Consider the following 21,137-nt stretch of genomic DNA (forward strand, 5'->3'; position numbering starts at 1 on the left):
GGTAGACCCTACCACACCCCATGCACTGCAATCAGTGCTGGCTAAAATACAAGCAAGTGACATGTACAATGACTCTTCTTTGCTAATTATGCACACCCCTAAAACGCCGTTTAGATGCCCAGATATGCCTGCGTTAGCTCATCCACTCCCTCGTTCACAAGCACCTTCCCCTGTTACCACCCACAAACCGCACTGTCACTCAAATTAGCATCCAGTCTGTGTACTATGAGGGCACAATTCCCGAGCACAGTGAGTGACTCATGCACGTGCATAATGACACATACGCAAACATGAGATTATCGGCCTAAGCATGCATTCATGGCTTAGCGTCTGGGTCTGAGTCAGCTCCTAAGTGCTTGTCCTCTTCCCTTACTTCTCTTACTTATTATTGCCTGTCTGTGATACTTTCATTGGTATGACTAGGTAAGAGTGGGCATGCACTACTTGTAACAGGCTCACCTGACTGTGCAGGCCATAAGCAGGTGTTCAACTATCTTTTTCAATACCCTTAGTTGTGAGTAACAGACTTGATCACATATCATTCACTACTTATTCACAGGTATTTGAAACACAGTACCAGTCCTCTCCATACCATATGAGCAACTTTCTCTTCACTATTGTATAATTTACACAATTGTGCAATCTTAAAATAGAGAATATACCTGTATTACCATTTAGAGTATCCAATCTTACATTTATTGGATACAATACCCCTGCAAAAATTTTCATATGCATATTACATCTATGTGATTTTGCATGTGTTCTGACTTTTTGCCTATACTGTGTTTATTTTACACCAGAGATTTACATTTTTTTGCACATTACTATTCTACTTTTGCACATTCACTCTATGAGAATTGTATCTAATTATCGAAATGTGCACATTATCTATTTGATATGCAATTGACTGACGCTGCTATTATATCTACCAGAATGCTATATTTGCACATTGATTGCATTTATGAGAAATATATGTAACCTTTCAAACCTGCACATCATCTAATTGATAAGCACATAGTAGACATTCATATTGTAACTGCTGATAAACACCTTTTGACTGATATCTATGATTAAGGACATTACTGTAGAATTGTAGAATAACTGTTTGGATTAATATCCTAAAAATTATATAATTTTTTTTTCTGGGGATATCTCCCATAATACAGTTATACTAGTTATAATATAACTTTATATTTATTCGCTGAAAATTAAATTCACTAGACACTGGGAAATTTCTGTCCTTACTATGTATATTTCCCTTACCATATGTTGTAAAGGTCAAACTATACATACACTATGTACACAAAAGTGATTGGACACCTCAGCGCAAGCAAACTGCATACCATCTATACCAATGCACATTAGTTCTAAATGGCCATTAATGTGGCAGTTTCAACAAGAACACTTCTTAGGGAGGCCATGCACTTACAGTTCTATGAAAACAACAAATATTTTTTATCAGGACAACAACGCCACCTGTCATGTTTCCAGGGCTGGAATTGTATACTGAAAATTTGGTAACCTGGATGGACTCACCAGCTCAGAGTCCAGATCTTCACCCCTGCTGTTGTCTAGGAACTTGTGGACAGTTTGACAAGAAGGTTGTCATTGCATGTGGTGGACCTACAAAGTACTGACATCAATAAATCTTGTTGATCTGTTTGCTGTCAGTGTCCAGTCACTTTTTCTACATAGTTTATATTTAATCTGCTTCTAATTAAAGCGATGTTTTAACTATACATATTAGAATCTAATGCCCCCCACACAGATTACTTCTCTTTTCTTGTTTTCTAATTATTATGGGGTGCAAGATGATGGAGGGACACCACAGCACACACTGTCACTTACACTGGAAGGATAACACACTATGCAATAGTTTTTTTTTAACTGTCTCCATTTTTTGTACACAAGCAACACTAACAATTGTTAAATTTTAATAAAAAAAACAGAAGGTGTTTTTAGTTTTAGACATCAGAAAAAAATATTATTTTATATGTAACTGTAAAAAAACCTCAAAAACAAAAATATCTTCTTGAGGTACAGAAGCCTCACACACCAAAGATATTTTTTTAAAGAGATTAACACTATATACTGTATAATATTGTTCTGCAGTGATATATTTCCTAGAGGTAAAAAAGGTGCAGGTTCACTTAAACAAACCTAAAAAACACCAGACACACACAGACAGTAGCTTGTTTGTTTGCACTGAAGTGTGTGAGTGCACAGTCAGTGTGTGCGACAAATTAAAAACACTGACAATGAGGATGTCTGAGTCACCCTGTTCCTTTAAACTAGGCACCTACTCAACCAAAAATCTATTTGCACTCCTACCTACTTCTCCTAATCCTAGTAGCACCCTTACAGAGCCTTGATGGTATGCTAATGGTGTTTTCTTTCAACACAGTGCTCCAGCCCACAGTCCCACACATCTTCCTCTACTCTCTTGTGTGAAATAGTGCCCTATAAAATAGGGAGGGACTTTTATATGCAATCCAAAATATGTTAGATACAACATCAGAAAAATGTTTTACCTCATTTTGGTATCCAAATATGGGAAGACGCGACCCAGCACTCAAAAACTCCTAAGTTGCAGTGTGTTTGGTTTCCATAGAAACCAAATTTCTCATCTCTTTTAGCAATAGGACTAATGGAACAAATAAAGTTGTCAATTACTGTAAACCAAACATATATAATCAGCTTGTTTATGTCAGGTCACTCCTAACCTTAGAAAGCTAACCATGGATCTAAAGCACCCAGCCATTTCTAACTTTCCAATAAAGAATATTTGTCAGGATGGGAGTTTTCTCTGCTTGCAGATCTAAGGATTCTGTTGTATCTGAACTGTAGCTTACAGTAGTAGCTGGTCTAAGTTACGTGTAGAAAACTAGGTGGTTTGATTAAGTACTTTCACATGGAGAAAAGACTGAGATGAAAAGAGTCTATCCCTGGAACTACTACATATAAAAATACATGAAACTAATTGAACAATAGTGATCACAATGACTCCATGGAGATCTCCAAGTCTAATCTATAAATGACACTTCTATTAAAGGACTCAGTACATAGATTTATAAAATATCGCTCTTGGTTTTAAGCCACAAATCAGATGTAGATGCAAACATGAAAACTTGTACAGTCACCACTCTCCACTAATGTTAGTAGTCAGCACTCAGTATGCTGTGCGGGATTAGGCAGTCCTGAATATCTCCTGTGCTGTAAAGACTAATGCAGCTGCTGTGCTTGCATGCCACCCATATATCCACCTGCAGGGGTCCGCCTGGGCCACAAGTGCTGACAATAGAATTGGATGTCAGTAGCCTCTATTTTCCAGATGGTATGGAGGATTCCCCAAGTGTACAGCAACAACAATGGAAAGTGTATGGCAACCAGTCCCAGCGATGGCAAGGGGTGAATGCACTAAGATAACGATTGCCCAGATGTGCATTTGCATAGGGCTTTGGATCCTCTAACCGGTTTAACTCATGTATAGAGGGAGCTTTTCCCACTCTTTGAAAAAACTCCCTCCATACAGGAGCGAAACTGGTAGGAGGATCCAAAGCCCTTTGCGAATGCACATCTGGAAAATCGTCAGTGGACACCTCTGAACCTCAGGATGAGCTGGGAGAGGCAGCGCAGAGGTAAATATTAGGTTTAAAACCCCAGCATGTGAAAACATTCAAGTGGCAACTTTACGATGGTAAGTTAAGATTTTGTTACAGGACATTCTGCAAAAAATGCACCAACAGTAACTTGGAACCAATATATGTCTACCAAAACCCAAGAGATGTGGAATGTGTTCATTGAAAAAAGAACAAAATACATCATACAGTACTAATGTAAAACGTCACAAGCCGGTGTGCATGGAACATTGGTCATTGATTTATTCTGACTTTATTTGAATTGAAAAAAAATATTTTTAAGTTGTAGTTTCTGCACCATTTGTCAATAAATGTTATTTTTCTGAGAACTATGGATTTTTCATTTTACAGGTTCACAGACCCAGGTTAGCTGTTATGAAACTTTGCTAGAAGGTTAGCATCATATTAATAAATTCAGATTAGCACTTTATTCGCTTATTTAGTACATTTTGATTTTTCTACCTGTATGTAACACAAGTCCTCAGAATATAATTTTGTGATATTCATAAACTGAAACTGGTAGCTAATACACTTACATGCAGTAGCACTGTATATGCCTCTGCATCAAAGGTTCATCATGTAATGTTTTTGAGATTTGCATTTATTGTGTTAATATTATGGTTAGTTTAGCCAATAAATGTACTGTATTATGCATAATGTTGATTTTTGATGTATTTAATATTTTTAGCACAAACAATACAAATGCTAAATATATCACCAATCCATTAGTTGGCAAGAAAATTTTCTTACAACTGATCCTGAACTGAAATATAGATGAAGTGATATTTACTCACTTATACTTGGTCAAATATATATATATATACTGTATGTGACCTAAACTACCTGAATGACAAAATTAGAATAAAGAAACAAAAAAAAATCTTACATTTCAGGACACTAAACAAGAAAAATTCCCTTCCATGACAATGCTTTACATTGAGGCTGGCCATCATGTGCCAAGTGAATTTAGGCTCACTGTACTTTGAAAGTTATTTGCTTATTGAGAGAAACACATTGTAAGTAAGTATTACTCTAGTAACAGCCAGATAAAAAGGCCTCCTAGAACAACTTGACCTCATTTATAATCTGTCAGCATTTGACATTTCAGCAAAGTCACAGCAGGTCTAGAATGTTGTAACTCCCTTGTAATGGTTTGATAAGCCAACAAGTGCTTTTCAAATCCATCTTTATTTTAACTTGAAGGCCATAAAGCCTGGACAATTACTTTTTTTTAAATGCAGAAGACTTTATACCACTCAAGAAATCTTCAAAAGAGGTTTGTATAACCCACACTTCAACCACTTATACTTTGTTAATAGTAATACTACCGCCGCACATTCTAATAAGTCTACTATATAACTGGAATACCAAGTGATCCTCTGCCTTACTTGCAACACTTGACAGAAGGCATATATGCTGTGCTCAATCCACAATTCACTTTATTTGTGAACTGATATCAATCAGTAGTAGACAAAATTCTCTGTATGAAAAAATCTATACTATTTTCTAAAAACTATGCATGTAATATTAAACCTACTATAATATGTTATATTAAAATACAGTCTATTTAAACAAACAGAACTTACAAACACTAAAATACATTCAAATTAAGAAAAATAAAAGGCATGTGTACACTAAGGGGCATATGTATCAAAGCTTGATGTGAGATAAAATTGTGAAATATATATCACCAACCAATTAGCTCCAAACTATCATTTCTTAAACACAACTTGCAAAATGTAAGTTAGAAGCTGATTGGTTGGTGATATATATCTCTCAATTTTATCTCAAATCAAGCTTTGATACATATGCCCCTAAGCACTAAGAATACAGATAGTCAAAACAGTTATCATGGAGTATAATTGAGGTTCTTAGTACATGTTTGTTTGTATAGATAGCCTTCCCCTTCACAAAATAAGTAGAAAATATACCTTTTAAAAAAACACGTGTTCAGTACATTATAATCTTACGTTCATGTCGCAACCCCACCAGTTTTACTTTATTTGCATTATCAAGTGTGTTTTAGTGCCAAATTAAATTATCTTTGTTATGTTACCATGTGAGGAAATGGGGTGTAGCCTTGAGCTTTAGTCACAGAGCTATTCAATAAGAAAACATTTTCCTCGTGCAGTAAATCTGTGGGTTAAAGCATTTTTGGAGCCCATAATAAGTGTAGAGAGCCCAACTTAATGCAGATTTTTCTTTTAACATCAGGAAATAATGAACAGAAATCTGCATTAAGTACAGCCTCTGGGCTTATCATGGACTACCAAGGGTTCTAATTGAATAGCCCATGGCACTGCATCACACCTAAAGATTGATCTGTCTAATCTGTCTGGTGGGATGGGAAATCTGGCAATGTATGGGAGCAAATAACAATAGAAGTTTGCTCCCGTCATTGGAAAACAGACAAGACTTTCCTTCCCACCAGAGAGATTAGACAGATAAATCTTTAGTTGTCTACACAGCCTAAAGCTGGCTACACACTATACTGTACAAGTATTGGGCCAATTTGCCAATAATCATGAATATGGTTTAATGTATTCAATAGTGTGTATGCACAATCGTTTTGAAATTCTGACAATTTTGCCTACAAACACGAACGTTAGATTATTTTATCTGTTGGCCCAGCTTGGAAATCTTGGCCACACTCCCAATATCAACCAGTGTGTGCATTCTCAATAATCTCATGATATGTCATATATATTTTTGTTGTCCATACCTCATCCGCCTTGTGGGTGGCAACATGCTATTGCTGTTTTGTGATGGTGGACTACCTGTCACTAGTGCCTTGGATAGTTCTCACAATGACCCATGCACAGCATTAAACACACAATGTATGTTGCATTGTGGTGCAAATACCACTGGCAAAAAAACCTTTTTGTGAATGTTCAGGAGAACACAATACTGCAAGACTTCTTTTTATGCTCAAACTGAGTAGTGTAGTATCACTTCCTATTCAATGCTTTATATTATAACTATTACAAATCAATTGCCTCAAGAAACCACGTGGATTCCTTATTGTCAGCAAGCAAGAATCCTACAAAGAGAATTCACACTGTCAGCACCTACGTTTGGTAATATGTGCATTAGGGTATCATTTTATATGTTCATCTCTGAAACCAGCAATACAGATCAGTACCACAATGTCAGGTAATGTTTGATCACAATATAGGTAATGTTATATCTTACCTACCCACACACAATGGCACTCCCATCATATTACAAATGATTTGCACCTGGAGTTCACCATTATGATATGTTTCAAATCATCTGTGTGCACATATGTTTTACATGAATTTACCAGCTTTACACAGATAAATTAAATCTTATCTTAATTTTGTCAGCCAGGAGACGGTATGTTAGATATTATGGGAGGTCTTATGTTGTAGTTTGTTTTATCCACAATACTGTAAATAACATCAGTCAAGCTTTTTACTTTTTTTAAAGCTTACATGGTTGTCACACCAATAAAACAACAGAACAGTAATGTAGCAATCTAAAATTTTAAAACATCTCAATTAATCTATGTCAGTATTTATAAACTGGGTCCTAAAGGCAACCCAATAGGTCAGGTTTTAAGGAGATCCATGCAGTAGCACGACTCTTTAAATTAGTATCTTGTATAGTTTGCATATACAAACAAATATATCTGGACTGGTGGGATGCCTTAAGGACCCAGTTTGTGTAATTGTGAATTACTGTATGCTATAAGTCAACTCCAAAAACGTTAATGTACTTGAATGTCTAAAATTCTAATTTGAATTTTTATTAAAAACTTGCACTCAGTGTGTACACCAAATTTAACATGCATGAGCATGGTAAAGTTACACCAATGAGTATTAAATAGTCCTATTAACACATATCAAACTCTTTGTTTAGTAGAATTTTGCCACAACACTGGGATTCAGTTAAATTCAGGATGTATTTTAGTGTTGTTTCCACTTCATGTCTCTGTTCCTTTATGAGGCTTAATTTCACCATACATTCTTTCACCAAACTTCCAATTTCTTCTTCTGTACTGTGTTTGTTTATATTTTGTTGCCTTCTCAACCCAAAAACGTCTCTTTCATCTCCGATTTGTGTAGGTATGTCATACTCGGTGCAGCCATCCAAAATGATTATAGGGTCTTTGGGAGAAGAAATTAGTTACTACTGGTATACAGTATGTGTTTGTTACAAGAAACAGCAAATGGTTTCCCCCAGCACTCTGAAAGATATCAGCAATAAGATTTGAAAAACTACATGGTGGTAGATAATTCAGAGATCTCAGTTGCATGTATTTGCAAAAATATGGCTAAGCCTCCAGGCCACTTCTCAGATTCTCTGATTACTGGAGGTCCCTAATACTTAGTCAAAATCTGGGGCATGGAACCCCAAAAAAACAGCAAAGGCCAGCCACCCCAGGGCAGAGCACCTGTGAGAGGCTAAGGTGTTAGCTTTTCATTTATTATTATTAACACTTACTATGTGTTAAAAGGCGAGACACAGGTGAAAGGTGTAATAAAAATGCTAAATAAAGTAGTATTAGTAGAAAATAATTTGAAAGTATTCGGAGATGACATAGTCCAGATTCATGTGTTTAATTTTTTAACTGGTTGCTGAATTTACTAAGCTGACAATTTGCTGTTATTCATGTTGTTCGATGGTGTATATATGCATAACCATTCATATTTTTGGTCGTATTTAGCATTTGATTTTGGCCTACTCGGCCGAACATGGCAGAATTTAGCATCCGTTCGTTTTGTGAAATGCGTACGCATTCACTCTAAATCGTCTGATTTGGGTACATACGTAAAAGACCGTTTGTGATTGGTTTACAGTGTCATACATGGGAATGTCTTGTCCTAGCCATTTAAATATACCCCAAACTGGCTGAACCTCATGGGTTTAGTTAGTGGAGTGGTAAGAGAGAGGAGTTTGCTGTTGTTGGAGCTATTTTTTTTAGAGTTTATTAGCGAGTTCTGATTGCTGTATTTTGTGTGTAAGTTGTTTGCCTTTCTTATTGTGGAGTAATTTTTAAGTTAGTCTCTTTTTTGTTTCTTTGTTTTTTTTTTAAAGTCTATTGTCAGTGTTTGTTTGTGTGTGTCTGTGGTGTGTGTGATGTGTGTTGTGTGGTGGTAGGCGAGTAGTGTGTTGTTTTATCTTTGTGTGTTTTGTGTTTATTTGTCAGTATGTCTGATGTTCAGGAGAGGCAGGTGAGGGAGGTGGAAGAGGTTGAGGACATGGCTGCTCAGGGACCAACCTCTTCTGTGGAGGCCAGTGATGTGAAGGCTTCTCAGCGCACATAGACCAGGTCCGGCAGCAATGTGCACTTCAACTTTGCAGAAAACATGGCACTGGTGACGGAGCTGATGAGAAATCACCGCTAGCTGTTTAGCTGCGAGGTACAGTAGCCAAGGTCAGCACCGGAAGAAAGATTTGGCAGGCAGCCATCACAGCAGTCAATGCAGAGGGGTCATCACTGCACAGATTTGACCAATGCAAAAAATGCTTCTACGACATCAAGAGGCAGGTAAAAGACAAGATGTCGAAAGAAGCGAAGTCGGCCTGCGAGTCAGGTGGTGGTTCCCCTTACATCATCATATACTGTACCTTGATTATGAGGAGCCCCTCAAGATCCTCTTCCCATCTGAGGTGGTGAGGGCCACATATGTGAGGGACTCTGATCACCCAAGAAGGCCTGGAAGTTGGTTAATTTTTAATTTTGGTTTAGTTAAAGGTGTTCTTTTATCAAAATGTAAAGATTTATCTATATTGTGTTTAATGAATGTTAATATCATGTTCTTATTGTTGTGTCCTATTTTTTAACATTTAAAATACATTTTGCTGTTGCAGTGTGTGTTACATGTATATTGCATATTATTAAAGTAGATTTCTGTTTGTATAACCTGTTTTTCTGGATACTTTGGAATGGTGTGGTGAGGCATCATGTACTAAGCTTCTGCCTGTAATATGTACTAACACATTTTTGCTGATATCATGTGATATTTACATGGCTACATGTATTGGGATAACAAAATGGCTACTGACAGCCATTTCTATTCATGGTTCTTATGTGTGTATCAGACATGAAGTGGTGTATCAGGCATGAAATGGTACAGGAATGTGGAAGCAGACATGCCATAAATCCACAATGCGTTGTCTACTGCGATGTATGCTTGCGTTTAGTTTTAGAAAGTTCTTATCAGTAGTTAACCAATAAAGTAGTTTGAATTATGTTTATGCCCATATTAGTAGAGTTAGATGTGTATGACAAGTAGGATGCTATATAAATGAAGAACAAAGAAGCTTCCAGTGGCCTGCCCTATGCCTGGACTGCAGTTAGTGGCCAGGAAATTGTTCGTTCCAGCTCTCCATTTTGAGAGACAATTCTCCTGGATCGTGTAACCATTTATATTCCGAAGCTAAGTTTCTATTACATCTTTTATATCTTGTAATTTGTTGTAATAAATTAAATCTTTTTTCAAGATACTGGTTTGTGTGGCTTAATTAACCTTCTGTATCCAAGAACCTTATTCCGTTCCACTGGGAACACTACATGACATTGCCCTCAACTAAACAAATTAATAAATATGTAGTTCATGTTTTAATGTTCCTCGAACATGAGTCCCTTTACTCTTGGGCACCTCTACAGAAATACATGTATGCTGCAAATTTAATTACAACCATGTTGACATTTCCATGTATAATGTAAATTGCTTATTGACTCTGCACAACTAATTCAACCTAGCCAATATCATTTGAATTCACAGCACATAGCATATGCCAAGTCCACCTGTGCCATGTGTTGTGTTTTGTTACCAACCACTCCTCCATATCCATAAACCCATTATTATTTATAAGATGTAATTGTGTCTTGGTCATGCTGGGACTTGTAGTTTTGCAACATTATTGACAGTAATATATGGGTATATGTTGTTTTCTTTTTCTAAACATACACTTTATGGAAAGGAAAACTGTATTTTTGGAGTTATATATTGAACACATAAATGTGTTTTGACATGACAATTTTTTTTAAAATAATGGTTTGGTTTATGCTATTTGTTGTAAACATTATGTAGTCTAACATCCATTTTTGCATAATCAATAATTTTTTTTTTTTCGTTTTTTTTTAAAACTAATTTCAAATGTTTACAAGATCTAATGATTCAACATTCTTTTGCAGACATAATGCGTAATGTCTGCATTAATTCACTGTAAAGTTGATTTATTCCCACTATAACATATTAAGTAGTACAATAATCTTTTGATATTTGTTTATATTTGTACAGTGCAGAAGAAGTCTTCTGCTGCCGAAGGTCGGCCCTCTGCAGCACATAATGTGGAGAATCACAAGGTGGAAGGTAATTAGTTTAGCACTATGTGATTGTTGAAGGCAAAATTAAAAAAAGGTATAATTGTGTGTAACTTCTCTTTAGGACCTTCCAGCCACATGACACCTCCACTGAGGTTTTCAGTTGTGTCCCATTTGCCACCACTGCAGCTACTTGTTACTCCAGTGTGCCCAGTACCATTTTCTCCTCATCTGGAAGATGATTTACATTCCTATAAAGGTGACACAATATAATGACCACTTACACATATGCCTAAATTACATACAGTCATAGTTTGTACACCTGGAAGTATGGTACATAGAAAAATAAGAGTTATGGTAGACTTACCATTGATAACTCTTTTTCTTTGAGGTCCATAGGGTCCACAGGGATACAATGGGGTAATGTGATTGGAGAGACCCAGGCATAAAACATTTAAAGCATTCAGCCCCCAGGATGCCTCAGGTCCTTCCCATATATATCTTGCCCCCAGCCACATGCCTTCAGTTTTGTAAATAAGCCGCATAGCAGGAGAAGGAAAAATGAGAAGGAGGAACAATCATACACCTTAAACACTCTCATACAAGATGAGGGAATCCATCACCAGAAGTAAAAATTCCCAATGCAGCTGGGTGCATCAGGGTGAGTGCCCTATGGACCCTATGGGCTTTGAAGAAAAAGAGTTATCAATGGTAAGTCTACCATAACTATTATTTTATTCTTCAGAGTCCATAGGGATCCACAGGGATACCATGGGGATGTCCTAAAGCATTTCCCCTAAGGGTGGGGAATGCTCTTAAGCAGAAAGTAGAACTCATCACTCAAAGGAAGCATCCTGAGAGGCAAAAGTATCAAAGGCGTAGAACCTGAGAAAGTGTGCACAGTTGACCAGGTGGCTGTCTAGCATATTTGCTCAACAGAAGTACCACAACTAAATGCACATGATCGCCCTACAGACTGAGTAGAATGTGTTGTCACCATGTTTGGAACAGGGAGATCAGCCTATGTGTAGTCCTGAGAGATAGTCATACATATCTATCTTGCCAAAGTATATTAGCTGGCCATCCTCATTTGTGAAAACCATATAACACAAAAAGAGTATTTGATTTTATAAAAGAGTTTGTATGCTCCACGTAGATATGGAGAGCACAAACTATATCCAGGGAGGCTTCAACTAAAGAAAGGTATGAAGACTGAAAAGCTAGAACCACAATCTCTTCATTCACATGAAAACAAGACACCACTGTCAAAGCTGGATTAGTGGCTGAGACGGAATCAGCATAGAAATTGGCATGCGCGATGCCATATTGCGAACGGCAGCTAGACTCCATTTTAGAAACAAGAATCTGCAAGATGCCATTTTGCGACCAGTGCTATTTTGAGTTACAACTCACGAGCTAAGTACAGATGGCAATGCTTTTGATAATCTACCAAGGGCAACTGGAAGAACAGCCTCCTGAGAAAAAGTAAATAGAATAGACAATGCACCAGAATACTGTCAGTGTTTTACATACAAATTGGGAATCCCTGTATGTAGACAAGTATAGTTGTGGCAATTGTAATATAACCCAGACATTTATCTACACAATTGAATTTGTCTGAATCCTAAACTGATCTGCACCCTCTCCACAGCTTCCCGGTATCGTCGGTGGGAAGATTGCAACATACACTCGCAACTTATGGGCCCAGAGACTTCAAGCACCAAAATGTACATTATAAAACCAACTGTTAGGATTTGCATGAGGCGGGAAACAGAGGCAACCAGCTGTTGGAGGCTGGACTGTGTCTATTTGAATCAACCTGTTAAATGCTCTGTAACAGATGCATCCCCCTTGGGAACCAATGGCATCAGCAACAAGCCTTTCTATTGTGATGTCTATTTCTGGGGGGGTATAAATATGTGTGCTCTGACCCTGGGTTTCTAGTCTTCTTGCTGATTGACAGTGGTTATCTTGTTGATGCCGGGATCTGGTCTAGAGTGCTTGCGTATGTATAACTGTACTTGGGTCTGTATGAATTCTTTGCGCTAAATTGTACTTAGATCATAGCGTGTACTGACTGTACTTTTACTTGAATAATACTTTGTGCTTTGGAACCACAGGTTCAAGGTCTGGAGTCTTAATTTAATGTATGACTGCATACGCAAATTATGTCAATCTTAGAGGTTTATAGGCAGGAGTGTATAGAGGTTCAAAGTCAGTATCCTTAATACATTAAGAAGGTTACCCTCCTTTGTGCAGAGAACAGCTCTATCCTGGTGAAAAATAAAAAATGGGGAGCAACAAGAGAGCGCTGCTAAAGAAAAGATAGCAAGGAGAAAACAGTGTATCTGCTGTCAACAGTTTCACATCTACATGGTCCAGAAGTTCAAATGAGGATGCTTGTAGCCCATTGGAAACCGAAGACAAATCCCATGGTGCTACCAGTGGGACAAAAGGAGTCTGAACTCAGAGAACTCCCTGAAAAAAAAATCTAACATCTGTAAAGAACCAATATTTCTCTGGAACAAGACTAACAGTGCAGAAACTTGCATGCTCAAAGTGGCCAGGCAGAGACCAAGGTCCAGTCCAACCTGGAGAAAAAAAAAGTACCTGGGAAACCCTAAAATCTTAGGTCACTTTTTCTGTAGGAACACCACTGACCAATGCCAAATTCTATAATAAATGATGGCAGAGGAAGGTGTTTGTGCCCTAAGCATCATTTGAATCACAAAGCTGGACAAACCCTTGGTTCTTAAGATGGAAAACTCAAGAGCCACACCATCAAAGACAGGCAAGATAAGTCCAGATGCAGGCAGGGACCCTGCGCTAACAGATCTGGCCATAGAGGAAGAGGATATGGACTGTCTATGAATAGATTCTTTATCTCAGTGAACCAATGATGTCTGGGCCAAGCAGGAGCCCCTAGTATTACTGTTCCGCCTTCCTGCTTGAATTTCGTGAGAACATTTGGGAGGAGTGAAATCTGAGAAAATAGATATGCCAGCTTAAAGCCCCATCTTACTGCCAGTGCATCCACAAAGGCTGCTGAGGGTTCTCTTGTCCTGAACCCATAACTGGGGACCTTGTGGTTGTGACATACCATGAGGTCTTTGGTAGACCCCATTTTTTCACCAGGAGTTGAAAAAACCCTGGATGGAGAGATCTCTCTCCGGTGTGTATGTCTTGACAATTTATGAAGTCTGCTTCCCAATTGAGGACCCCCGGGATGAATACTACCGACATCGCCAGAATATGATGTTCTGCCCAAATCAAAATGTTTGTCACTTCTCTCATGGCTGCATGAGTTTGTGTGCCTCTCTGATGATTGAGATAGTAGACTAAGGTAGCATTGTCAGGCTGAAATCTGGACTGGCCTGCCCTGGAGAAGGTTCTGTGCCACGATGAATGCTTTCTGTACTGCTCGAAGCTCCAGAATGTTTATGGGCAGATGACTTTCCTGATGAATCAATCTTCCCTGAAAGGTGTGATGACCAATCACTGCCTCCCATCCATGAAGACTGGCATCTCTGGACGAGAAGCACCCAATTTGGAATCCAGTATGTGCAATTTTTGTCCAGATGATTCTTTTAAAGCCACCATGAGAGGGAGAGACAAACCTCTGTAGTGAGAATGATCCTCTTCCCTTATTAGATGATACTATCTATTCCACCTGGAGAGATGCAATCTTTGCAGAGGCCTGGAATGAAACTAAGCATACCCCACCATGTTGAAGGTGGATACCATGGATACCCAGGGGGCTGTTGATAGATCAAAGGCCAGTGCCTGAAATTGGTAATGTTGTTGAAAGCAATCCACTGAAATTGTTGGTGGGATGGCATAATAGGAACATGCAGCTACTCATCCTGAATGTCCAGGGAAACCATAAAATCCCCTGGCTTCATTGCCAAAATAATTAACTGGAGAGTTTCCATATGGAACTTGGGCACATGAATAAACCTTTTGAGGGTTTTTAAATTTAGAATAAGATGATGAGACCCATTCAGTTTCAGAACCAAAAATAGATTGGAATAATAACCCCTTCCCTGTTGCAATACAGGAACTGGGATTTTTACCCCTGCCTGCAGCAGGGAGTGAATGGCCTCCTGAAGGGCCAAGGCCTTGACCACTCCTGATGGAGGATCTGTGCAAAATAACTTCTGGGGAGGATGCCTCCAGAAAGTGAGGGCATACCCCTGAGAGATCACTTTTCAGACACAGGCATCTGTTGTTGTTTGATGTCAGTAATCCACAAAACAGCTTTGGCTACCGAGGTCCCAGCCATAGCTGGATGAGTAACAGCTCCCGATTATGGAAATATTGCCTTAAGATATGTTTACATTTTTCTATCTGTAGAATTCTTAAGAGAAGATGCTGACGGAATAGGCAAGGTAGCATTTCTGACTAAGTGCATCAGATGAGCACCCACAAAAGGAGGTACCTCCCACTTAGTACATTAAGAAGCTGTGAAAAGATATAACAATGTTAATCTTTTATTCACATAAAACTGTTTATCCAGGTTACCACATGCCTCTTCCATAAGATCAGTGAGCTGCTCAGATTAGGAAACTCTGTTTTGGTCACCTTTTGGTGCTTAAACACTGCAGCCTTCTTACTAGGGGCTGGTTCATCATCCTGAAAATCTAGGATTGATTAAACCCACCCTCACCAAAGAAGAAACATCCTCCATGGATGGTTGGTCCTCCACTCCTGTGCTAGACCCTTCAGAAGAACACTGTGCATCATCTGATTTCTCTGATGATGACTGTAAATACATATGCTGAGCAGACTGATAAAAAGATAATTTGCATTTAGGCGCCTTAGTAACTACCAGTCTGCTTTAAATACTCTGACTTGAATGGCCATGAACATCCCTCTAGGAAGAATGTATAGGAGGTGCAAACATGGCAAGCTGTGGACACCCCATAAAAGGAGGAGGCATTGGAGTAGCCATATGATCCACAAACTACTTCATTACCTGAGAAAAGGAGGACACCCAAGATGACTCTTGTTCAGAGTCACGTAAACTGGACTGGTGAGGTGGCTCTTTATAACAGACAACACACAAACCATCCTTTATAATATCCTGAGGGGACAAACTGGCCAGAGAGGATTTACATGAAACCAGCACAGTTCTTCCACCTCCTATTTCCCTTTATCTTTTGAAATATTAAAAATTAAAGGCAACAAATGCTATACTACATGACAGCCTTCAAAAATACTACAGAAAAAACAGTGATAGTTATAAATGATAGTCAGAAATAAATGACAGTATCAATACTGCAGCTAGCAAACAGTCACATACAATGCATATGTATTATAGTGGCAATAGACTCTGAATCAACTACCCAAACACGAAGAATGGTAGGATATAGAGCACTTTATACCTGATCCAAGGTCCTGAGACCAACAGCTACAGCAGCACACTGATAGTGCACTCTGAGCATCTTACATTCACAATGAGGGTAGGCAGAGCTACCCAGACATGCAAAACCTTTGATGGTCAGGGGAGGAGCTGCCATGGGAGCACCTACCTCCCCTAAATTGCATCAACTGTCTGGGTACACTGGCCTTGTGGCTGCAGAAGCATGTGCTGCCAATCCACAGCATCAGATGATAAGGCCCTGGTGGTCCAGTGGGGACACAAATGCTCTAGGCCTCTCATTGCAGTGGCTTCCAGTGCATCTCTGGAAGCAAGGACTGCTGTGAGCGATTCCCTCTAAAGTGAGGAATTGCCTTACCTGACCTCACCATGTGTCCAGTTGCAGTCTGGGTCCCAGCCATGCTGCTAGCAAGCTCAGCTGTGACCCGCATATATCACCAACCCTGTTACTGGAGTTGTGGCCCCACAGAGGAAAATAGTCGCAGTACAGTACATGCATCTTAATTCACATACTCAGTACTGCCAAAAACAAATAAAACAAAATAAAACATAAAATAAAAGCTTAGGACTGCCAGAGCAGCAGCACCACCATTAGGCAGAATTAGGCAGCTGACTAGGGGCGCCGGCATCTGGAGGGCGCCACCCTATTATGTTAGTGAGTAGTGACAGACCCCCTGCTGCAGCACTTGTAAAGCCAAAAGTGACGGACCTCCTGTACATACTGTATAGTAGCAGTGACTGCGCCCCCATGTACAGTCTGAGCAACAGCACCAGCATTAGTAAAGCTAGCCGCGGCCACCACTCTGTCAGTGGCTGAGACAGTGTGCAGCAGTAGCGCTGTATATGGTCTCCTCATTTCCCGGGGCACCCGCAGCGTCTGGCATGTTCAGGCTGCTTGCTATGCTGTGTCAATCACAGTCAGTGTCAGCACTTCACCCGCCCTCCCCTCCTCCCCGGCACTCGCTATACTTCCTCTCCTTTTGCTCCTCCTCTCTTCCTTTCAGTGATGAGGAGCGGGAAATGGATGCCACCTGTGCTGGGGGTGGGTCTTGCTGTATCAAAGTGGACTTTGTAATCAGTATGTATGGATATGCTGGATGCATAATGTCACGGGGCATATGATAATTATACCTACAGTATGTATACGTATATGACATGCACTATTTTTCAAAATTAGATGGCTGTGTGTTATTGCTCTTTTCTACTAAAGATGTGAATATTTTCTAAGGTGGGGTGGTGGTCTTTTGTTGCTGTTTTGGAAGCAATAAGTTGCTATATATAATTTGTATTGCACAGTGCTTGCATGTGTGTGTATATATATATATATATTAGGGGTGAGCGGGTTCGGATTTCTGAAATCCGAACCCCCCCGAGCCCCCCCGATCCGAGTCCGATCCGAATCAGGCTCGATGTTTCCCGCCTGACTCGGATCTGAAATCGAGGCAAAACGTCATCATCCCGCCTTCCGAGTCTCGCGGGTTTTGGATCCTATATAAGGTACCCGCGTCGGCGCCATTTTCTCACTCGGCTGTGGACAGTGAAGAGGGAGGGTGGGAGTTAGGGCTGTGTAGTGTAGTGTAGTGTAGTGCTGCTGTTGTCCACTACTTCAAAGTCCATAGGGGCTGGCTGTGTTGTGCACTGCTGCTGTTGTTAATAGGGGCTGTGTCCACTACTTCAAAGTCCATAGGGGCTGGCTGGACTGTGTTGTGCAGTCAGTTCTCCATAGGGGCTGTGTCGACTCCAAAGTCCTGTGCAGTGTCCCAGTCCTAAAGGGGTGCTGTAGTGTTGTCCAGGGGGTGCGCTGTCCATCAGGGGTGCTCCCCCCAAGTGCTAAAAAAATAATATATTTTCTGTGTTTGTGAATTGTGTGCACAGTAGCCGCACGTGCATCAACAAAGTAGTGCCAAGCGTGCGCCTGTGTCATAAGAAAAAGGCCGGCTGGCTTGACCGTTAAGGGTGCTGTAACCCCCAATGTACACTCCAGTCCAAACCAAAAAAAAAATTATTTTCTGTGTTTGTGAATTGTGTGCGCAGTAGCCGCACGTGCATCAACAAAGTAGTGCCAAGCGTGCGCCTGTGTCATAAGAAAAAGGCCGGCTGGCTTGACCGTTAAGGGTGCTGTAACCCCCGAAAGTACACCAGTCCAAACCAAAAAAAAAATTATTTTCTGTGTTTGTGAATTGTGTGCGCAGTAGCCGCATGTGCATCAACAAAGTAGTGCCAAGCGTGCGCCTGTGTCATAAGTAAAAGGCCGGCTGGCTTGACCGTTAAGGGTGCTGTAACCCCCGAAAGTACACTCCAGTCCAAACCAAAAAAAAAATTATTTTCTGTGTTTGTGAATTGTGTGCGCAGTAGCCGCACGTGCATCAACAAAGTAGTGCCAAGCGTGCGCCTGTGTCATAAGTAAAGGGCAGGCTGGCTTGACCGTTAAAGGGTGCTGTAACCCCCAAAGTACACTCCAGTCCAAACCAAAAAAAAAAATATTTTCTGTGTTTGTGAATTGTGTGCGCAGTAGCCGCATGTGCATCAACAAAGTAGTGCCAAGCGTGCGCCTGTGTCATAAGTAAAAGGCCGGCTGGCTTGACCGTTAAAGGGTGGTGTAACCCCCAAAGTACACTCCAGTCCAAACCAAAAAAAAAATTATTTTCTGTGTTTGTGAATTGTGTGCGCAGTAGCCGCACGTGCATCAACAAAGTAGTGCCAAGCATGCGCCTGTGTCATAAGTAAAGGGCCGGCTGGCTTGACCGTTAAAGGGTGCTGTAACCCCCGAAAGTACACTCCAGTCCAAACCAAAAAAAAGTTATTTTCTGTGTTTGTGAATTGTGTGCGCAGTAGCCGCACGTGCATCAACAAAGTAGTGCCAAGCGTGCGCCTGTGTCATAAGTAAAGGGCCGGCTGGCTTGACCGTTAAAGGGTGCTGTAACCCCCAAAGTAAACTCCAGTCCAAACCAAAAAAAAAATTATTTTCTGTGTTTGTGAATTGTGTGCGCAGTAGCCGCACGTGCATCAACAAAGTAGTGCCAAGTGTGCGCCTGTGTCATAAGTAAAGGGCCGGCTGGCTTGACCGTTAAAGGGTGCTGTAACCCCCGAAAGTACAGTCCAGTCCAAACCAAAAAAAAAAAATATTTTCTGTGTTTGTGAATTGTGTGCGCAGTAGCCGCACGTGCATCAACAAAGTAGTGCCAAGCGTGCACCTGTGTCATAAGTAAAGGGCCGGCTGGCTAGACCGTTAAAGGGTGCTGTAACCCCCGAAAGTACACTCCAGTCCAAACCAAAAAAAAAATTATTTTCTGTGTTTGTGAATTGTGTGCGCAGTAGCCGCACGTGCATCAACAAAGTAGTGCCAAGCGTGCGCCTGTGTCATAAGTAAAGGGCCGGCTGGCTTGACCGTTAAAGGGTTCTGTAACCCCCAAAGTACACTCCAAACCCCAAAAATATATGTTTTCTGTGTTTGTGACTTGTGTGCACTGTGGCTGCACGTGCATCCACAACGGAGCAGCGCCAAGCGTGCGCCTGTGTCCCATAAGTAAAGAGCCGGCTGGCTCATTTCTTAAAGGGTGGTGTAACCCACAAAGTGCACTACTCTCCAGCAAAAATAAAAAAATATTTTCTGTGTTTGTGTGCGCTTTAGCCGCACGTATATATATCAATATAACATAAATGGAGGACCAAACTTTCTCCGATAAAAATAAAATAGGGAAAGATCAAGATCCACTTCCTCCTAGTGCTGTTGCTGCTGCTGGGAGTTGTTCATCATCCCAGAGAGGAAGTAGGAACATCACTACTTTTACTAAACAATTGACCCTCCAACAGTCCCTAGCGATGAGGATGAAGTACGACAGCAGTCATCTTGAAGCAAAATGTATAACTGAGGCCTTGACTGCTATGTTGGTGTTAGACGTGCGTCCGGTATCCGACATTAGTGCAGTGGGATTTAGACAATTGATGGAGGTAGTGTGTCCTCGGTTCCAAATCCCGTCTAAATTCCACCTGCATCCTCAAAGCAGCAGCGACAAGCGTGCGTCTGTCTGTTAAAGGGTGGTGACACCCTCAAAGTGTGCTACACAAACAATAAAAATATTCTTCTTCTTTTTTCTGTCTTTGTGAATTGTGTGGGCTGTAGCCACACCTGCATCCTTAAAGCAGCAGCGACAAGCGTGCGTCTGTCTGTTAAAGGGTGGTGACACCCTCAAAGTGTGCTACACAAACAATTAAAATATTGTTCTTTTTTTTTCGGTCTTTGTGAAATGTGTGGGCTGTAGCCGCACCTGCATCCTTAAAGCAGCAGCGACAAGCGTGCGTCTGTCTGTTAAAGGGTGGTGTAACTCTCAAAGTGCTCCAAAAAATAAAAAACTATTTTTTTAATGTGTTTGTGACTTGTGTGCGATGTAGCCGCATTTGCATCCTCAAAGCAGCAGCGACAAGCGTGCGTCTGTCTGTTAAAGGGTGGTGACACCCTCAAAGTGTGCTACACAAACAATTAAAATATTGTTCTTTTTTCTGTCTTTGTGAAATGTGTGGGCTGTAGCCGCACTTGAATCCTGAAAGCAGCAGCGACAAGCGTGCGTCTGTCTGTTAAAGGGTGGTGACACCCTCAAAGTGTGCTACACAAACAATTAAAATATTGTTCTTTTTTCTGTCTTTGTGAAATGTGTGGGCTGTAGCCGCACCTGCATCCTTAAAGCAGCAGCGACAAGCGTGCGTCTGTCTGTTAAAGGGTGGTGACACCCTCAAAGTGTGCTACACAAACAATAAAAATATTCTTCTTCTTTTTTCTGTCTTTGTGAATTGTGTGGGCTGTAGCCGCACTTGCATCCTCAAA

This window comes from Taudactylus pleione, unplaced genomic scaffold, assembly GCF_031769625.1.
Source record: "Taudactylus pleione unplaced genomic scaffold, aTauple2 ptg001314l, whole genome shotgun sequence".
Lineage (NCBI taxonomy): Eukaryota > Metazoa > Chordata > Amphibia > Anura > Myobatrachidae > Taudactylus > Taudactylus pleione.